The following is a 22,848-nucleotide window of genomic DNA, read 5'->3' as shown; positions in this document are numbered from 1 at the left end:
TTAGTGAGGGTATAGGAGGATTATACAGTTAGTGGGGGTATAGGAGGATTATACAGTTAGTGGGGGTATAGGAGGATTATACAGTTAGTGGGGGTATAGGGGGATTATACAGTTAGTGGGGGTATAGGGGGATTATACAGTTAGTGGGGGTACAGGAGGATTATACAGTTAGTGGGGGTATAGGAGGATTATACAGTTAGTGGGGTTATCGGGGGATTATACAGTTAGTGGGAGTATAGGAGGATTATACAGTTAGTGGGGGTATAGGAGGATTATACAGTTAGCGGGAGTATAGGAGGATTATACAGTTAGTGGGGGTATAGGAGGATTATACAGTTAGTGGGGGTATAGGAGGATTATACAGTTAGTGGGGTTATAGGGGGATTATACAGTCAGTGGGGGTATAGGAGGATTATACAGTTAGTGGGAGTATAGGAGGATTATACAGTTAGTGGGGGTATAGGGGGATTATACATTCATTGGGGGTATAGGAGGATTATACAGTTAGTGGGGGTATAGGAGGATTATACAGTTTGTGGGGGTATAGGGGGATTATACAGTCAGTGGGGGTATAGGGGGATTATACAGTCAGTGGGGGTATAGGGGGATTATACAGTCAGTGGGGGTATAGGGGGATTATACAGTCAGTGGGGGTATAGGAGGATTATACAGTTAGTGGGGGTATAGGAGGATTATACAGTCAGTGGGGGTATTGGGGGATTACACAGTCAGTGGGGGTATCGGGGGATTATACAGTCAGTGGGGGTATAGGAGGATTATATCATCAGTGGGGGTATTGGAGGATTATACAGTCAGTGGGGGTACAGGAGGATGATATCATCAGTGGGGGTATTGGAGGATTATACAGTCAGTGGGGGTATAGGAGGATTATACAGTCAGTGGGGGTATCGGAGGATTATACAGTCAGTGGGGGTATAGGAGGATTATACAGTCAGTGGGGGGGAAAAGGAGGATTATACAGTCAGTGGGGGGAAAAGGGGGATTATACAGTCAGTGGGGGTATAGGGGGATTATACAGTCAGTGGGGGTATAGGAGGATTATACAGTCAGTGGGGGTATAGGAGGATTATACAGTCAGTGGGGGTATAGGAGGATTATACAGTCAGTGGGGGTATAGGAGGATTATACAGTCAGTGGGGGTATAGGAGGATTATACAGTCAGTGGGGGTATAGGAGGATTATACAGTCAGTGGGGGGAAAAGGAGGATTATACAGTCAGTGGGGGTATAGGGGGATTATACAGTTAGTGGGGGTATGGGAGGATTTCCAGTCAGTGGGGGTATAGGAGGATTATACAGTTAGTGGGGGTATAGGAGGATTATACAGTTAGTGGGGGTATCGGGGGATTATACAGTTAGTGGGGGTATAGGGGGATTATACAGTTAGTGGGGGTATCGGAGGATTATACAGTTAGTGGGGGTATAGGAGGATTATACAGTTAGTGGGGGTATAGGAGGATTATACAGTTAGTGGGGGTATAGGAGGATTATACAGTTAGTGGGGGTATAGGGGGATTATACAGTTAGTGGGGGTATAGGGGGATTATACAGTTAGTGGGAGTATAGGAGGATCATACAGTTAGTGGGGGTATAGGAGGATTATACAGTTAGTGGGGGTATAGGGGGATTATACAGTCAGTGGGGGTATAGGGGGATTATACAGTCATTGGGGGTATAGGAGGATTATACAGTTAGTGGGGGTATAGGAGGATTATACAGTTTGTGGGGGTATAGGGGGATTATACAGTCAGTGGGGGTATAGGGGGATTATACAGTCAGTGGGGGTATAGGGGGATTATACAGTCAGTGGGGGTATAGGGGGATTATACAGTCAGTGGGGGTATAGGAGGATCATACAGTTAGTGGGGGTATAGGAGGATTATACAGTCAGTGGGGGTATTGGGGGATTACACAGTCAGTGGGGGTATCGGGGGATTATACAGTCAGTGGGGGTATAGGAGGATTATATCATCAGTGGGGGTATTGGAGGATTATACAGTCAGTGGGGGTACAGGAGGATTATATCATCAGTGGGGGTATTGGAGGATTATACAGTCAGTGGGGGTATAGGAGGATTATACAGTCAGTGGGGGTATAGGAGGATTATACAGTCAGTGGGGGTATAGGAGGATTATACAGTCAGTGGGGGGAAAAGGAGGATTATACAGTCAGTGGGGGTATAGGGGGATTATACAGTTAGTGGGGGTATGGGAGGATTATACAGTCAGTGGGGGTATGGGAGGATTATACAGTTAGTGGGAGTATAGGAGGCTTATACAGTCAGTGGGGGTATAGGAGGATTATACAGTCAGTGGGGGTATGGGAGGATTATACAGTCAGTGGGGGTATAGGGGGATTATACAGTTAGTGGGGGTATGGGAGGATTATGCAGTCAGTGGGGGTATGGGAGGATTATACAGTTCATGGGAGTAGAGGAGGCTTATACAGTCAGTGGGGGTATAGGAGGATTATACAGTCAGTGGGGGTATGGGAGGATTATACAGTCAGTGGGGGTATAGGGGGATTATACAGTCAGTGGGGGTATAGGGGGATTATACAGTCAGTGGGGGTATGGGAGGATTATACAGTTATTGGGAGTATAGGAGGATTATACAGTCAGTGGGGGTATAGGGGGATTATACAGTTAGTGGGGGTATGGGAGGATTATACAGTCAGTGGGGGTATAGGGGGATTATACAGTTAGTGGGGGTATGGGAGGATTATACAGTCAGTGGGGGTATAGGGGGATTATACAGTTAGTGGGGGTATGGGAGGATTATACAGTCAGTGGGGGTACAGGAGGATTATACAGTCAGTGGGGGTATAGGAGGATTATACAGGCAGTGGGGGTATAGGAGGATTATACAGTCAGTGGGGGGAAAAGGAGGATTATACAGTCAGTGGGGGTATAGGGGGATTATACAGTTAGTGGGGGTATGGGAGGATTATACAGTCAGTGGGGGTATGGGAGGATTATACAGTTAGTGGGAGTATAGGAGGCTTATACAGTCAGTGGGGGTATAGGAGGATTATACAGTCAGTGGGGGTATGGGAGGATTATGCAGTCAGTGGGGGTATAGGGGGATTATACAGTTAGTGGGGGTATGGGAGGATTATACAGTCAGTGGGGGTATGGGAGGATTATACAGTTAGTGGGAGTATAGGAGGCTTATACAGTCAGTGGGGGTATAGGAGGATTATACAGTCAGTGGGGGTATGGGAGGATTATACAGTCAGTGGGGGTATAGGGGGATTATACAGTCAGTGGGATTATACAGTCAGTGGGGGTATAGGAGGATTATACAGTCAGTGGGGGTATGGGAGGATTATACAGTTAGTGGGAGTATAGGAGGATTATACAGTCAGTGGGTGTATAGGGGGATTATACAGTTAGTGGGGGTATGGGAGGATTATACAGTTGGTGGGGGTATGGGAGGATTATACAGTCAGTGGGGGTATAGGGGGATTATACAGTTAGTGGGGGTATAGGGGGATTATACAGTTGGTGGGGGTATGGGAGGATTATACAGTCAGTGGGGGTATAGGGGGATTATACAGTTAGTGGGGGTATGGGAGGATTATACAGTAGGTGGGGGTATAGGGGGATTATACAGTCAGTGGGGGTACAGGGGGATTATACAGTTAGTGTGGGTATAGGAGGATTATACAGTCAGTGGGGGTATAGGAGGATTATTCAGTCAGTGGGGGGATGGGAGGATTATACAGTCAGTGGGGGTGTGGGAGGATTATACAGTTAGTGGGAGTATAGGGGGATTATACAGTTAGTGGGGGTATAGGGGGATTATACAGTTAGTGGGGGTATAGGAGGATTATACAGTTAGTGGGGGTATAGGAGGATTATACAGTTAGTGGGGGTATGGGAGGATTATACAGTTCGTGGGGGTATAGGAGGATTATTCAGTTAGTGGGGGTATAGGGGGATTATACAGTTCGTGGGGGTATAGGAGGATTATACAGTTAGTGGGGGTATAGGAGGATTATACAGTTAGTGGGGGTATAGGGGGATTATACAGTTAGTGGGGGTATAGGAGGATTATACAGTTAGTGGGGGTATAGGAGGATTATACAGTTAGTGAGGGTATAGGAGGATTATACAGTTAGTGGGGGTATAGGAGGATTATACAGTTAGTGGGGGTATAGGAGGATTATACAGTTAGTGGGGGTATAGGGGGATTATACAGTTAGTGGGGGTATAGGGGGATTATACAGTTAGTGGGGGTACAGGAGGATTATACAGTTAGTGGGGGGAAAAGGAGGATTATACAGTTAGTGGGGTTATCGGGGGATTATACAGTTAGTGGGAGTATAGGAGGATTATACAGTTAGTGGGGGTATAGGAGGATTATACAGTTAGCGGGAGTATAGGAGGATTATACAGTTAGTGGGGGTATAGGAGGATTATACAGTTCGTGGGGGTATAGGAGGATTATACAGTTAGTGGGGTTATAGGGGGATTATACAGTCAGTGGGGGTATAGGAGGATTATACAGTTAGTGGGAGTATAGGAGGATTATACAGTTAGTGGGAGTATAGGAGGATTATACAGTTAGTGGGAGTATAGGAGGATTAAACAGTTAGTGGGGGTATAGGAGGATTATACAGTTAGTGGGGGTATAGGAGGATTATACAGTTAGTGGGGTTATAGGGGGATTATACAGTTAGTGGGGGTATAGGAGGATTATACAGTCAGTGGGGGTATCGGTGGATTATACAGTTAGTGGGGGTATAGGAGGATTATACAGTTAGTGGGGGTATAGGGGGATCATACAGTTTGTGGGGGTATAGGGGGATTATACAGTCAGTGGGGGAAAAGGGGGATTATACAGTCAGTGGGGGTATAGGAGGATTATATCATCAGTGGTGGTATAGGAGGATTATACAGTTCGTGGGGGTATACGTGGATTATACAGTTAGTGGGGGGATAGGAGGATTATACAGTGAGTGGGGGTTTTGGAGGATTATACAGTTAGTGGGGGTATAGGGGGATTATACAGTTAGTGGGGGTATAGGGGGATCATACAGTTTGTGGGGGTATAGGGGGATTATACAGTCAGTGGGGGTATAGGAGGATTATACAGTTAGTGGGGGTATAGGAGGATTATGCAGTTTGTGGGGGTATCGGGGGATTATACAGTCAGTGGGGGTATGGGGGGATTATACAGTCAGTGGGGGTATAGGGGGATTATACAGTCAGTGGGGGTATAGGGGGATTATACAGTTAGTGGGGGTATAGGAGGATTATACAGTCAGTGGGGGTATAGGAGGATTATACAGTCAGTGGGGGTATCGGGGGATTATACAGTCAGTGGGGGTATAGGAGGATTATACAGTCAGTGGGGGTATAGGGGGATTATACAGTCAGTGGGGGTATAGGGTGATTATACAGTCAGTGGGGGTACAGGAGGATTATCCAGTCAGTGGGGGTATAGGAGGATTATACAGTTCGTGGGGGTATAGGAGGATTATACAGTTAGTGGGGGTATAGGAGGATTATACAGTTAGTGGGGGTATTGGAGGATTATACAGTTAATGGGGGTATAGGAGGATTATACAGTTAGTGGGGGTATCGGAGGATTATCCAGTTAGTGGGGGTATAGGAGGATTATACAGTTAGTGGGGGTATAGGAGGATTATACAGTTAGTGGGGGTATTGGAGGATTATACAGTTCATGGGGGTATCGGAGGATTATACAGTTAGTGAGGGTATAGGAGGATTATACAGTTAGTGAGGGTATAGGGGGATTATACAGTTAGTGGGGGTATTGGAGGATTATACAGTTAATGGGGGTATAGGAGGATTATACAGTTAGTGGGGGTATCGGAGGATTATCCAGTTAGTGGGGGTATAGGAGGATTATACAGTTAGTGGGGGTATAGGAGGATTATACAGTTAGTGGGGGTATTGGAGGATTATACAGTTAATGGGGGTATAGGAGGATTATACAGTTAGTGGGGGTATAGGAGGATTATACAGTTAGTGGGGGTATTGGAGGATTATACAGTTAATGGGGGTATAGGAGGATTATACAGTTAGTGGGGGTATAGGAGGATTATACAGTTCGTGGGGGGAAAGCTGGATTATACAGTTAGTGGGGGTATCGGAGGATTATACAGTTAGTGGGGGTATAGGAGGATTATACAGTTAGTGGGGGTATAGGTGGATTATACAGTTAGTGGGGGTATAGGAGGATTATACAGTTAGTGGGGGTATGGGGGATTATACAGTTAGTGGGGGTATAGGGGGATTATACAGTTAGTGGGAGTATAGGAGGATCATACAGTTAGTGGGGGTATAGGAGGATTATACAGTTAGTGGGGGTATAGGGGGATCATACAGTTTGTGGGGGTATAGGGGGATTATACAGTCATTGGGGGTATAGGAGGATTATACAGTTAGTGGGGGTATAGGGGGATTATACAGTCAGTGGGGGTATAGGGGGATTCTACAGTCAGTGGGGGTATAGGGGGATTATACAGTCAGTGGGGGTATAGGGGGATTATACAGTCAGTGGGGGTATAGGAGGATTATACAGTCAGTGGGGGTATTGGGGGATTACACAGTCAGTGGGGGTATCGGGGGATTATACAGTCAGTGGGGGTATAGGAGGATTATATCATCAGTGGGGGTATTGGAGGATTATACAGTCAGTGGGGGTATAGGAGGATGATATCATCAGTGGGGGTATTGGAGGATTATACAGTAAGTGGGGGTATAGGAGGATTATATCATCAGTGGGGGTATAGGAGGATTATACAGTCAGTGGGGGTATAGGAGGATTATACAGTTAGTGGGGGTTTAGGAGGATTATACAGTCAGTGGGGGTTTAGGAGGATTATACAGTCAGTGGGGGTATAGGAGGATTATACAGTCAGTGGGGGTATAGGAGGATTATACAGTCAGTGGGGGGAAAAGGAGGATTATACAGTCAGTGAGGGTATAGGGGGATTATACAGTTAGTGGGGGTATAGGAGGATTATACAGTCAGTGGGGGTATAGGGGGATTATACAGTCACTGGGGGTATAGGAGGATTATACAGTCAGTGGGGGTATAGGAGGATTATACAGTCAGTGGGGGTATAGGGGGATTATACAGTTAGTGGGGGTATGGGAGGATTATACAGTCAGTGGGGGTATAGGGGGATTATACAGTTAGTGGGGGTATGGGAGGATTATACAGTCAGTGGGGGTATTGAAGGATTATACAGTTAGTGGGAGTATAGGAGGATTATACAGTCAGTGGGGGTATAGGGGGATTATACAGTTTGTGGGGGTATGGGAGGATTATACAGTAGGTGGGGGTATAGGAGGATTATACAGTCAGTGGGGGTACAGGGGGATTATACAGTTAGTGTGGGTATAGGAGGATTATACAGTCAGTGGGGGTATAGGGGGTTAATACAGTTAGTGGGGGTATAGGAGGATTATACAGTCAGTGGGGGTATAGGAGGATTATACAGTTAGTGGGGGTATAGGAGGATTATACAGTTAGTGGGGGTATAGGAGGATTATACAGTCAGTGGGGGTATAGGAGGATTATACAGTCAGTGGGGGTATAGGGGGATTATACAGTTAGTGGGGGTGTAGGAGGATTATACAGTTAGTGGGGGTATAGGAGGATTATACATTTAGTGGGGGTATCGGAGGATTATACAGTTAGTGGGGGTATAGGAGGATTATACAGTTAGTGGGGGTATAGGTGGATTATACAGTTGGTGGGGGTATAGGAGGATGAAACAGTCAGTGGGGGTTTCGGAGGATTATACAGTTGGTGGGGGTATGGGAGGATTATACAGTCAGTGGGGGTATGGGAGGATTATACAGTTGGTGGGGGAATAGGAGGATTATACAGTTAGTGGGGGTATAGGGGGATTATACAGTTAGTGGGGGTATGGGAGGATTATACAGTTAGTGGGGGTATAGGAGGATTATACAGTTGGTGGGGGAATAGGAGGATTATACAGTCAGTGGGGGTATAGGAGGATTATACAGTCAGTGGGGGTACAGGAGGATTATACAGTCAGTGAGGGTATAGGAGGATTATACAGTTAGTGGGGGTATAGGGGGATTATACAGTTAGTGGGGGTATAGGGGGATTATACAGTTAGTGGGAGGATAGGAGGATCATACAGTTAGTGGGGGTATAGGAGGATTATACAGTTAGTGGGGGTATAGGGGGATCATACAGTTTGTGGGGGTATAGGGGGATTATACAGTCATTGGGGGTATAGGAGGATTATACAGTGAGTGGGGGTATAGGAGGATTATACAGTTTGTGGGGGTATAGGGGGATTATACAGTCAGTGGGGGTATAGGAGGATTATATCATCAGTGGGGGTATTGGAGGATTATACAGTCAGTGGGGGTATAGGAGGATTATATCATCAGTGGGGGTATTGGAGGATTATACAGTCAGTGGGGGTATAGGAGGATTATACAGTTAGTGGGGGTTTAGGAGGATTATACAGTCAGTGGGGGTACAGGTGGATTATACAGTCAGTGGGGGTATAGGAGGATTATACAGTCAGTGGGGGGAAAAGGAGGATTATACAGTCAGTGGGGGTATAGGGGGATTATACAGTCAGTGGGGGGAAAAGGAGGATTATACAGTCAGTGGGGGTATAGGGGGATTATACAGTTAGTGGGGGTATAGGAGGATTATACAGTCAGTGGGGGTATAGGGGGATTATACAGTCAGTGGGGGTATAGGAGGATTATACAGTCAGTGGGGGTATAGGAGGATTATACAGTCAGTGGGGGTATAGGGGGATTATACAGTTAGTGGGGGTATGGGAGGATTATACAGTCAGTGGGGGTACAGGGGGATTATACAGTTAGTGGGGGTATGGGAGGATTATACAGTCAGTGGGGGTATGGGAGGATTATACAGTTAGTGGGAGTATAGGAGGATTATACAGTCAGTGGGGGTATAGGGGGATTATACAGTTAGTGGGGGTATAGGAGGATTATACAGTTAGTGGGAGTATAGGAGGATTATACAGTCAGTGGGGGTATAGGAGGATTATACAGTTAGTGGGGGTATAGAGGGATTATACAGTTAGTGGGGGTATAGGAGGATTATACAGTCAGTGGGGGTATAGGGGGATTATACAGTTAGTGGGGGTATAGGGGGATTATACAGTTAATGGGGGTATAGGAGGATTATACAGTCAGTGGGGGGATGGGAGGATTATACAGTCAGTGGGGGTATAGGAGGATTATACAGTTAGTGGGGGGATGGGAGGATTATACAGTCAGTGGGGGTATAGGAGGATTATACAGTCAGTGGGGGTATAGGAGGATTATACAGTCAGTGGGGGTATTGGAGGATTGTACAGTCAGTGGGGGTATAGGGGGATTATACAGTTAGTGGGGGTACAGGGGGATTATACAGTCAGTGGGGGTATAGGAGGATTATACAGTCAGTGGGGGTATAGGAGGATTATACAGTCAGTGGGGGTATAGGAGGATTATACAGTCAGTGGGGGTATAGGAGGATTATACAGTTAGTGGGGGTATAGGAGGATTATACAGTTAGTGGGGGTATAGGAGGATTATACAGTCAGTGGGGGTATAGGAGGATTATACAGTCAGTGGGGGTATAGGGGGATTATACAGTTAGTGGGGGTGTAGGAGGATTATACAGTTAGTGGGGGTATAGGAGGATTATACAGTTAGTGGGGGTATCGGAGGATTATACAGTTAGTGGGGGTACAGGAGGATTATACAGTTAGTGGGGGTATAGGTGGATTATACAGTTGGTGGGGGTATAGGAGGATGAAACAGTCAGTGGGGGTTTCGGAGGATTTTTCAGTTGGTGGGGGAATAGGAGGATGATACAGTTAGTGGGGGTATGGGAGGATTATACCGTCAGTGGGGGTATGGGAGGATTATACAGTTGGTGGGGGAATAGGAGGATTATACAGTTAGTGGGGGTATCGGGGGATTATACAGTTAGTGGGGGTATGGGAGGATTATACAGTTAGTGGGGTATAGGAGGATTATACAGTTGGTGGGGGAATAGGAGGATTATACAGTTAGTGGGGGTATAGGAGGATTATACAGTCAGTGGGGGAAGAGGAGGATTATATCATCAGTGGGGTTATAGGAGGATTATACAGTCAGTGGGGGTATAGGAGGATTATACAGTTAGTGGGGGTATAGGGGGATTATACAGTTAGTGGGGGTGGAGGAGGATTATACCGTTGGTGGGGGTATAGGGGGATTATACAGTTAGTGGGGGAATAGGAGGATTATACAGTCAGTGGGGGTATGGGAGGATTATACAGTCAGTGGGGGTAAAGGGGGATTATGCAGTTAGTGGGGGTATAGGAGGATTATACAGTCAGTGGGGGTATAGGGGGATTATACAGTTAGTGGGGGTATGGGAGGATTATACAGTCAGTGGGGGTATAGGAGGATTATACAGTTATTGGGGGATTATACAGTCAGTGGGGGTGTAGGGATTATACAGTTAGTGGGGGTATAGGAGGATTATACAGTTGGTGGGGGAAGAGGAGGATTATACAGTTAGTGGGGGTATAGGGGGATTATACAGTCAGTGGGGGTATAGGTGGATTATACAGTTAGTGGGGGTATAGGAGGATTATACAGTTAGTGGGGGTATAGGGGGATTATACAGTCAGTGGGGGTATAGGAGGATTATATCATCAGTGGGGGTATAGGAGGATTACACAGTTAGTGGGGGGAGAGGTGGATTATACAGTTAGTGGGGGTATAGGAGGATTATACAGTTAGTGGGGGTATAGGGGGATCATACAGACAGTGGGGGTATAGGGGGATTATACAGTTAGTGGGGGTATAGGGGGATTATACAGTCAGTGGGGGTATAGGGGGATTATACAGTCAGTGGGGGTATAGGGGGATTATACAGTCAGTGGGGGTATAGGAGGATTATACAGTTAGTGGGGGTATAGGAGGATTATACAGTCAGTGGGGGTATTGGGGGATTATACAGTCAGTGGGGGTATCGGGGGATTATACAGTCAGTGGGGGTATAGGAGGATTATCCAGTTAGTGGGGGTGTAGGGGGATTACATCATCAGTGGGGGTATCGGAGGATTATCCGGTTCGTGGGGGTATCGGAGGATTATACAGTTAGTGGGGTTATAGGAGGATTATACAGTTAGTGGGGGTATAGGTGGATTATACAGTTAGTGGGGGTATCAGAGGATTATACAGTCAGTGGGGGTATAGGAGGATTATATCATCAGTGGGCATATTGGAGGATTATACAGTCAGTGGGGGGATAGGAGGATTATATCATCAGTGGGGGTATTGGAGGATTATACAGTTGGTGGGGGTATAGGAGGATTATACAGTTAGTGGGGGTATCAGAGGATTATACAGTCAGTGGGGGTATAGGAGGATTATATCATCAGTGGGGGTATTGGAGGATTATACAGTTGGTGTGGGTATAGGAGGATTATACAGTCAGTGGGGGTTTAGGAGGATTATACAGTCAGTGGGGGTATAGGAGGATTATACAGTCAGTGGGGGTTTAGGAGGATTATACAGTCAGTGGGGGTATAGGAGGATTATACAGTCAGTGGGGGTATAGGAGGATTATACAGTCAGTGGGGGAATAGGAGGATTATACAGTCAGTGGGGGTATAGGAGGATTATACAGTCAGTGGGGGTATAGGGGGATTATACAGTCAGTGGGGGTACAGCAGGATTATACAGTTAGTGGGGGTATAGGAGGATTATACAGTCAGTGGGGGTATAGGAGGATTATACAGTTAGTGGGGGTATAGGAGGATTATACAGTTAGTGGGAGTATAGGAGGATTATACAGTCAGTGGGGGTATAGGAGGATTATACAGTTAGTGGGGGTACAGGAGGATTATACAGTTAGTGGGAGTATAGGAGGATTATACAGTCAGTGGGGGTATAGGGGGATTATACAGTTAGTGGGGGTATAGGAGGATTATACAGTTTGTGGGAGTATAGGAGGATTATACAGTCAGTGGGGGTATAGGAGGATTATACAGTTAGTGGGGGTATAGGGGGATTATACAGTTAGTGGGGGTATAGGAGGATTATACAGTCAGTGGGGGTATAGAAGGATTATACAGTTAGTGGGGGTATAGGGGGATTATACAGTTAGTGGGGGTATAGGAGGATTATACAGTCAGTGGGGGGATGGGAGGATTATACAGTCAGTGGGGGTATAGGAGGATTATACAGTTAGTGGGGGGGTGGGAGGATTATACAGTCAGTGGGGGTATAGGAGAATTATACAGTTAGTGGGGGTATAGGGGGATTATACAGTTAGTGGGGGGATGGGAGGATTATACAGTCAGTGGGGGTGTGGGAGGATTATACAGTCAGTGGGGGTATAGGAGGATTATACAGTCAGTGGGGGTATAGGAGGATTATACAGTCAGTGGGGGTATAGGAGGATTATACAGTCAGTGGGGGTATAGGAGGATTATACAGTCAGTGGGGGTATTGGAGGATTATACAGTCAGTGGGGGTATAGGGGGATTATACAGTTAGTGGGGGTACAGGGGGATTATACAGTCAGTGGGGGTATAGGAGGATTATACAGTCAGTGGGGGTATCGGAGGATTATACAGTCAGTGGGGGTATAGGAGGATGATACAGTTAGTGGGGGTATAGGAGGATTATACAGTTAGTGGGGGTATCGGAGGATTATACAGTTAGTGGGGGTATAGGAGGATTATACAGTTAGTGGGGGTATAGGTGGATTATACAGTTGGTGGGGGTATAGGAGGATGAAACAGTCAGTGGGGGTTTCGGAGGATTATACAGTTGGTGGGGGAATAGGAGGATTATACAGTTAGTGGGGGTATGGGAGGATTATACAGTCAGTGGGGGTATGGGAGGATTATACAGTTGGTGGGGGAATAGGAGGATTATACAGTTCGTGGGGGTATCGGGGGATTATACAGTTAGTGGGGGTATGGGAGGATTGTACAGTTAGTGGGGTATAGGAGGATTATACAGTTGGTGGGGGAATAGGAGGATTATACAGTTAGTGGGGGTATAGGAGGATTATACAGTCAGTGGGGGAAGAGGAGGATTATATCATCAGTGGGGTTATAGGAGGATTATACAGTCAGTGGGGGTATAGGAGGATTATACAGTTAGTGGGGGTATAGGGGGATTATACAGTTAGTGGGGGTGTAGGAGGATTATACAGTTGGTGGGGGTATAGGTGGATTATACAGTTGGTGGGGGAATAGGACGATTATACAGTGAGTGGGGGTATAGGGGGATTATACAGTCAGTGGGGGTATAGGTGGATTATACAGTTAGTGGGGGTATAGGAGGATTATACAGTTAGTGGGGGTATAGGGGGATTATACAGTCAGTGGGGGTATAGGAGGATTATATCATCAGTGGGGGTATAGGAGGATTATACAGTTAGTGGGGGGAGAGGTGGATTATACAGTTAGTGGGGGTATAGGAGGATTATACAGTTAGTGGGGGTATAGGGGGATCATACAGACAGTGGGGGTATAGGGGGATTATATAGTCAGTGGGGGTATAGGGGGATTATACAGTCAGTGGGGGTATAGGGGGATTATACAGTCAGTGGGGGTATAGGAGGATTATACAGTTAGTGGGGGTATAGGAGGATTATACAGTCAGTGGGGGTATTGGGGGATTATACAGTCAGTGGGGGTATCGGGGGATTATACAGTCAGTGGGGGTATAGGAGGATTATCCAGTTAGTGGGGGTGTAGGGGGATTATATCATCAGTGGGGGTATCGGAGGATTATCCGGTTCGTGGGGGTATAGGAGGATTATACAGTTAGTGGGGTTATAGGAGGATTATACAGTTAGTGGGGGTATAGGTGGATTATACAGTTAGTGGGGGTATCAGAGGATTATACAGTCAGTGGGGGTAAAGGAGGATTATATCATCAGTGGGCGTATTGGAGGATTATACAGTCAGTGGGGGTAGAGGAGGATTATACAGTTAGTGGGGGTATCAGAGGATTATACAGTCAGTGGGGGTATAGGAGGATTATATCATCAGTGGGGGTATTGGAGGATTATACAGTCAGTGGGGGTTTAGGAGGATTATACAGTCAGTGGGGGTATAGGAGGATTATACAGTCAGTGGGGGTATAGGAGGATTATACAGTCAGTGGGAGAATAGGAGGATTATACAGTCAGTGGGGGTATAGGAGGATTATACAGTCAGTGGGGGTATAGGGGGATTATACAGTCAGTGGGGGTACAGCAGGATTATACAGTTAGTGGGGGTATAGGAGGATTATACAGTTAGTGGGGGTATAGGAGGATTATACAGTCAGTGGGGGTATAGGAGGATTATACAGTCAGTGGGGGTATAGGGGGATTATACAGTCAGTGGGGGTATAGGAGGATTCTACAGTCAGTGGGGGTATAGGAGGATTATACAGTCAGTGGGGGTGTAGGAGGATGATACAGTTAGTGGGGGTATAGGGGGATTATACAGTTAGTGGGGGGATAGGAGGATTATACAGTCAGTGGGGGAATAGGAGGATTATACAGTCAGTGGGGGTATAGGGGGATTATACAGTTAGTGGGGGTATGGGAGGATGATACAGTAGGTGGGGGTATAGGGGGATTATACAGTTAGTGTGGGTGTAGGAGGATTATACAGTCAGTGGGGGTATAGGGGGATTATACAGTCAGTGGGGGGATGGGAGGATTATACAGTCAGTGGGGGTTTGGGAGGATTATACAGTTAGTGGGAGTATAGGAGGATTATACAGTCAGTGGGGGTATAGGGGGATTATACAGTTAGTGGGGGTACAGGGGGATTATACAGTCAGTGGGGGTATAGGAGGATTATACAGTCAGTGGGGGTATAGGAGGATTATACAGTCAGTGGGAGTATAGGAGGATTATACAGTTAGTGGGGGTATCGGAGGATTATACAGTTAGTGGGGGTATAGGAGGATTATACAGTTAGTGGGGGTATAGGAGGATTATACAGTCAGTGGGGGTATAGGAGGATTATACAGTTAGTGGGGGTATAGGAGGATTATACAGTTAGTGGGGGTATAGGAGGATTATACAGTCAGTGGGGGTATAGGAGGATTATACAGTCAGTCGGGGTATAGGAGGATTATACAGTTAGTGGGCGTATAGGGGGATCATACAGTTAGTGGGGGTATAGGGGGATTATACAGTCAGTGGGTGTACAGGGGGATTATACAGTCAGTGGGGGTATTGGAGGATTATATCATCAGTGGGGTTACAGGAGGATTACACAGTCAGTGGGGGTATAGGAGGATTATACCATCAGTGGGGGTATAGGAGGATTATGTCATCAGTGGGGTTACAGGAGGATTACACAGTCAGTGGGGGTATAGGAGGATTATGCATTCAGTGGGGGTATAGGAGGATTATATCATCAGTGGGGTTACAGGAGGATTACACAGTCAGTGGGTGTATAGGGGGATTATACAGTCAGTGGGGGTATTGGAGGATTATATCATCAGTGGGGTGACAGGAGGATTACACAGTCAGTGGGGGTATAGGAGGATTATGCAGTCAGTGGGGGTATAGGAGGATTATACCATCAGTGGGGGTATAGGAGGATTATACCGTCAGTGGGGTTACAGGAGGATTACACAGTCAGTGGGGGTATAGGAGGATTATGCAGTCAGTGGGGGTATAGGAGGATTATACCATCAGTGGGGGTATAGGAGGATTATACAGTTAGTGGGGGTATAGGAGGATTATACTGTCAGTGGGGGTATAGGAGGATTATACAGTTAGTGGGGGTATAGGAGGATTATACTGTCAGTGGGGGAAGAGGAGGATTATACAGTTCGTGGGGGTATAGGAGGATTATACAGTCAGTGGGGGTATTGGAGGATTATACAGTCAGTGAGGGAAGAGGAAGATTATATCATCAGTGGGGTTTTGGAGGATTATACAGTCAGTGGGGGTATAGGAGGATTATGCAGTCAGTGGGGGTATAGGGGGATTATGCAGTCAGTGGGGGTATAGGGGGATTATACAGTTAGTGGGGGTATGGGAGGATTATACAGTTAGTGGGGGTATAGGGGGATTGTACAGTTAGTGGGGGTACAGGAGGATTATACAGTCAGTGGGGGTATCGGAGGATTATACAGTCAGTGGGGGTATAGGAGGATTATACAGTCAGTGGGGGTATAGGAGGATTATACAGTCAGTGGGGGTACAGGAGAATTATACAGTCAGTGAGGGTTTAGGAGGATTATACAGTCAGTGGGGGTATAGGAGGATTATACAGACAGTGGGGGTATGGGAGGATTATATAATCAGTGGGGGTATAGGAGGATTATACAGTCAGTGGGGGTATAGGAGGATTATACAGTCAGTGGGGGTATGGGAGGATTATACAGTTGGTGGGGGTATAGGAGGATGATACAGTTAGTGGGGGTATAGGGGGATTATGCAGTTAGTGGGGGTATAGGGGGATTATACAGTCAGTGGGGGTATAGGGGGATTATACAGTTAGTGGGGGTATAGGGGGATTATACAGTCAGTGGGGGTATAGGAGGATTACACAGTTAGTGGGGGTATAGGGGGATTATACAGTCAGTGGGGGTATAGGAGGATTATACAGTCAGTGGGGGTATAGGAGGATGATACAGTTAGTGGGGGTATAGGGGGATTATACAGTTAGTGGGGGTATAGGGGGATTATACAGTTAGTGGGGGTATTGGAGGATTATACAGTTAATGGGGGTATAGGAGGATTATACCGTCAGTGGGGGTACAGGAGGATTATACCATCAGTGGGGGTATAGGCGGATTATACAGTCAGTGGGGGTATAGGAGGATTATACAGTTAGTGGGGGTATAGGGGGATTATACAGTCAGTGGGGGTATAGGAGGATTATACAGTTAGTGGGGGTATAGGAGGATTATACAGTTGGTGGGGGAATAGGAGGATTATACAGTCAGTCAGGGTATAGGGGGATTATAAAGTTAGTGGGGGTATAGGGGGATCATACAGTTAGTGGGGGTATAGGAGGATTATACAGTTAGTGGGGGTATAGGAGGATTATACCGTCAGTGGGGGGAGAGGAGGATTATACCATCAGTGGGGGTATAGGAGGATTATACAGTTAGTGGGGGTATAGGAGGATTATACTGTTGGTGGGGGTATAGGAGGATTATACAGTCAGTGGGGGTATAGGAGGATTATACAGTCAGTGGGGGTATAGGAGGATTATACAGTTGGTGGGGGTATAGGAGGATGATACAGTTAGTGGGGGTATAGGGGGATTATACAGTTAGTGGGGGTATAGGGGGATTATACATTCAGTGGGGGTAGAGGGGGATTATACAGTTAGTGGGGGTATAGGGGTATTATACAGTCAGTGGGGGTATAGGAGGATTATACAGTTAGTGGGGGTATAGGGGGATTATACAGTCAGTGGGGGTATAGGAGGATTATACAGTCAGTGGGGGTATAGGAGGATTATACAGTTAGTGGGGGTATAGGAGGATGATACAGTTAGTGGGGGTATAGGGGGATTATACAGTTAGTGGGGGTATAGGGGGATTATACAGTCAGTGGGGGTATAGGAGGATGATACAGTTAGTGGGGGTATAGGGGGATTATACAGTCAGTGGGGGGAAAAGAGGATTATACAGTTAGTGGGGGTGTAGGAGGATTATACAGTTAGTGGGGGTATAGGGGGATTATACAGTTAGTGGGGGTATAGGAGGATTATACAGTTAGTGGGGGTATAGGAGGATTATACAGTTAGTGGGGGTATAGGGGGATTATACAGTCAGTGGGTGTATAGGGGGATTATACAGTCAGTGGGGGTATTGGAGGATTATACAGTCAGTGGGGGTATAGGAGGATTATACAGTCAGTGGGGGTATAGGAGGATTATACAGTCAGTGGGGGTATAGGAGGATTATGCAGTCAGTGGGGGTATTGGGGGATTATACTGTTAGTGGGGGTATAGGAGGATTATACAGTTAGTGGGGGTATAGGAGGATTATACCGTCAGTGGGGGTATAGGAGGATTATACAGTTAGTGGGGGTATAGGAGGATTATACTGTTGGTGGGGGTATAGGAGGATTATACAGTCAGTGGGGGTATAGGAGGATTATACTGTTGGTGGGGGTATAGGAGGATTATACAGTCAGTGGGGGTAGAGGACGATTATACAGTCAGTGGGGGTATAGGGGGATTATACAGTCAGTGGGGGTATAGGAGGATTATACAGTCAGTGGGGGTATAGGAGGATTATACAGTTAGTGGGGGTATAGGAGGATTATACAGTCAGTGGGGGTATAGGGGGATTATACAGTTAGTGGGAGTATAGGAGGATTATACAGTATGTGGGGGTATAGGAGGATTATACAGTTAGTGGGGGTATAGGAGGATTATACAGTCAGTGGGGGTATAGGAGGATTATACAGTCAGTGGGGGTATTGGAGGATTATACAGTCAGTGGCGGTATAGGGGGATTATACAGTTAGTGGGGGTATAGGAGGATGAAACAGTCAGTGGGGGTATAGGGGGATTATACAGTTAGTGGGGGTATAGGAGGATTATACAGTTAGTGGGGGTATAGGAGGATTATACAGTCAGTGGCGGTATAGGGGGATTATACAGTTAGTGGGGGTATAGGAGGATGAAACAGTCAGTGGGGGTATAGGGGGATTATACAGTTAGTGGGGGTATAGGAGGATTATACAGTTAGTGGGGGAATAGGAGGATTATACAGTTAGTGGGGGTCGTGGAGGATTATACAGTCAGTGGGGGTATAGGGGGATTATACAGTCAGTGGGGGTATAGGGTGATTATACAGTCAGTGGGGGTATAGGGGGATTGTACAGTCAGTGGGGGTATAGGGGGATTATACAGTCAGTGGGGGTATAGGGGGATTATACAGTTAGTGGGGGTATCGGAGGATTATACAGTTAGTGGGGGTATAGGAGGATTATACAGTCAGTGGGGGTACAGGGGGATTATGCAGTCAGTGGGGGTATTGGAGGATTATACAGTCAGTGGGGGTATAGGTGGATTATTCAGTCAGTGGGGGTATTAGGGGATTATACAGTTAGCGGGGGTATCGGAGGATTATACAGTTAGTGGGGGTATAGGAGGATTATACAGTTCGTGGGGGTATAGGAGGATTATACAGTTCGTGGGGGTATAGGAGGATTATACAGTCAGTGGGGGTATAGGAGGATTATACAGTTAGTGGGGGTATAGGAGAATTATACAGTCAGTGGGGGTATTGGAGGATTATACAGTTAGTGGGGGTATAGGAGGATTATACAGTTAGTGGGGGTATAGGAGGATTATACAGTCAGTGGGGGTATAGGAGGATTATACAGTCAGTGGGGGTATTGGAGGATTATACAGTCAGTGGGGGTATAGGAGGATTATACAGTTAGTGGGGGTCTAGGAGGATTATACAGTTAGTGGGGGTATAGGAGGATTATACAGTTAGTGGGGGTCTCGGGGGATTATACAGTTAGTGGGGGTATAGGAGGATTATACAGTCAGTGGGGGTCTGGGAGGATTATACATTTAGTGGGGGTATAGGAGGATTATACAGTTAGTGGGGGTAGAGGAGGATTATACAGTTAGTGGGGGTATCGGAGGATTATACAGTTAGTGGGGGTATAGGGGGATTATACAGTCAGTGGGGGTATAGGGGGATTATACAGTCAGTGGGGGTATAGGAGGATTATACAGTCAGTGGGGGTACAGGGGGATTATACAGTCAGTGGGTGTATTGGCGGATTATACAGTCAGTGGGGGTATAGGTGGATTATTCAGTCAGTGGGGGTATTAGGGGATTATACAGTTAGTGGGGGAATCGGAGGATTATACAGTCAGTGAGGGGAGAGGAGGATTATACAGTTCATGGGGGTATCGGAGGATTATACAGTCAGTGGGGGTATAGGAGGATAATACAGTTAGTGTGGGGTATAGGAGGATAATACAGTTCGTGGGGGTATCGGAGGATTATACAGTCAGTGGGGGTATAGGAGGATTATACAGTCAGTGGGGGTATAGGGGGATTATACAGTTAGTGGGAGTATAGGAGGATTATACAGTCAGTGGGGGTATAGGAGGATTATACTGTCAGTGGAGGTACAGGAGGATTATACAGTTAGTGGGGGTACAGGAGGATTATATCATCAGTGGGGGTATTGGAGGATTATACAGTCAGTGGGGGTATAGGAGGATTATACAGTTAGTGGGGGTATAGGAGGATTATACAGTTAGTGGGGGAAAAGGAGGATTATACAGTCAGTGGGGGTATAGGAGGATTATACAGTCAGTGGGGGTATAGGAGGATTATACAGTTAGTGGGGGTATAGGGGGATTATACAGTCAGTGGGGGTATAGGAGGATTATACAGTTAGTGGGGGTATAGGAGGATTATACAGTTAGTGGGGGTATAGGAGGATTATACATTCAGTGGGGGTATAGGAGGATTATACAGTCAGTGGGGGTATAGGAGGATGAGACAGTTAGTGGGGGTATAGGAGGATTATACAGTTAGTGGGGGTATAGGAGGATTATACAGTTAGTGGGGGTATAGGGGGATTTGCAGTCAGTGGGGGTAAAGGGGGATTATACAGTTCGTGAGAGTATAGGGGGATTATACAGTCAGTGGGGGTATAGGGGGATTATGCAGTTAGTGGGGGTACAGGACGATTATACAGTCAGTGGGGGTATAGGGGGATTATACAGTTAGTGGGGGTACAGGAGGATTATACAGTCAGTGGGGGTACGGGAGGATTATACAGTTAGTGGGGGTACAGGAGGATTATACAGTCAGTGGGGGTACAGGAGGATTATACAGTCAGTGGGGGTATAGGAGGATTATACAGTCAGTGGGGGTATAGGAGGATTATACAGTTAGTGGGGGTACAGGAGGATTATACAGTTAGTGGGGGGAAAAGGAGGATTATACAGTTAATGGGGGTATAGGAGGATTATACAGTCAGTGGGGGTATAGGAGGATTATATCAGCAGTGGGGGTATCGGAGGATTATACAGTCAGTGGGGGTATAGGAGGATTATACAGTCAGTGGGGGTATAGGAGGATTATACAGTCAGTGGGGGTATAGGAGGATTATATAATCAGTGGGGGTATAGGAGGATCATGCAGTCAGTGGGGGTATAGGAGGATTATACAGTCAGTGGGGGAATAGGTGGATTATTCAGTCAGTGGGGGTATTAGGGGATTATACAGTTAGTGGGGGTATCGGAGGATTATACAGTTAGTGGGGGTATAGGGGGATTATATAATCAGTGGGGGTATAGGAGGATTATGCAGTCAGTGGGGGGGATAGGAGGATTATACAGTCAGTGGGGGTATAGGTGGATTATACAGTCAGTGGGGGTATTGGAGGATTATACAGTCAGTGGGGGGGATAGGAGGATTATACAGTCAGTGGGGGTAGAGGGGGATTATATCATCAGTGGGGGTAATGGAGGATTATACAGTCAGTGGGGGTATAGGAGGATTATACATTCAGTGGGGGTATTGGAGGATTATACAGTTAGTGAGGGTACAGGAGGATTATGCAGTCAGTGGGGGTATAGGAGGATTATATCATCAGTGGGGGTATAGGAGGATTATACAGTCACTGGGGGTATAGGAGGATTATACAGTTAATGGGGGTATAGGAGGATTATACAGTCAGTGGGGGTATAGGAGGATTATACAGTCGGTGGGGGTATAGGAGGATTATACATTCAGTGGGGGTATCGGAGGATTATACAGTTAGTGTGGGTCTAGGAGGATTATACAGTTAGTGGGGTTATAGGGGGATTATACAGTCAGTGGGGGTACAGGAGGATTATACAGTCGGTGGGGGTATAGGAGGATTATACAGTTCGTGGGGGTATCGGAGGATTATACAGTCAGTGGGGGTATAGGGGGATTATGCAGTCAGTGGGGGTATAGGGGCATTATACAGTCAGTGGGGGTATAGGAGGATTATACAGTCAGTGGGGGTATAGGAGGATTATATCATCAGTGGGGGAAAAGGAGGATTATACAGTTAGTGGGGGTATCGGAGGATTATATCATCAGTGGGGGTATAGGAGGATTATACAGTTAGTGGGGGTATAGGAGGATTATACAGTTAGTGGGGGTACAGGAGGATTATATCATCAGTGGGGGTATTGGAGGATTATACAGTCAGTGGGGGTATAGGAGGATTATACAGTTAGTGGGGGTATAGGAGGATTATACAGTTAGTGGGGGTATAGGGGGATTATACAGTCAGTGGGGGTATAGGGGGATTATACAGTCAGTGGGGGTATAGGAGGATTATACAGTTAGTGGGGGTATAGGAGGATTATACAGTCAGTGGGGGTATAGGAGGATTATACAGTTAGTGGGGGTATAGGAGGATTATACAGTTAGTGGGGGTATAGGGGGATTATACAGTCAGTGGGGGTATAGGAGGATTATACAGTTAGTGGGGGTATAGGAGGATTATACAGTTAGTGGGGGTATAGGAGGATTATACAGTCAGTGGGGGTACAGGAGGATTATACAGTCAGTGGGGGTATAGGAGGATGAGACAGTTAGTGGGGGTATAGGAGGATTATACAGTTAGTGGGGGTATCGGGGGATTATACAGTCAGTGGGGGTATAGGAGGATTATACAGTAAGTGGGGGTATAGGGGGATTTGCAGTCAGTGGGGGTAAAGGGGGATTATACAGTTCGTGGGGGTATAGGGGGATTATACAGTCAGTGGGGGTATAGGGGGATTATGCAGTTAGTGGGGGTACAGGAGGATTATACAGTCAGTGGGGGTACAG

Source organism: Heptranchias perlo, unplaced genomic scaffold (assembly GCF_035084215.1).
Source record: "Heptranchias perlo isolate sHepPer1 unplaced genomic scaffold, sHepPer1.hap1 HAP1_SCAFFOLD_224, whole genome shotgun sequence".
NCBI lineage: Eukaryota > Metazoa > Chordata > Chondrichthyes > Hexanchiformes > Hexanchidae > Heptranchias > Heptranchias perlo.
The sequence above is the reverse complement of the archived record's forward strand: the minus strand, read 5'-3'. Positions refer to the sequence as shown.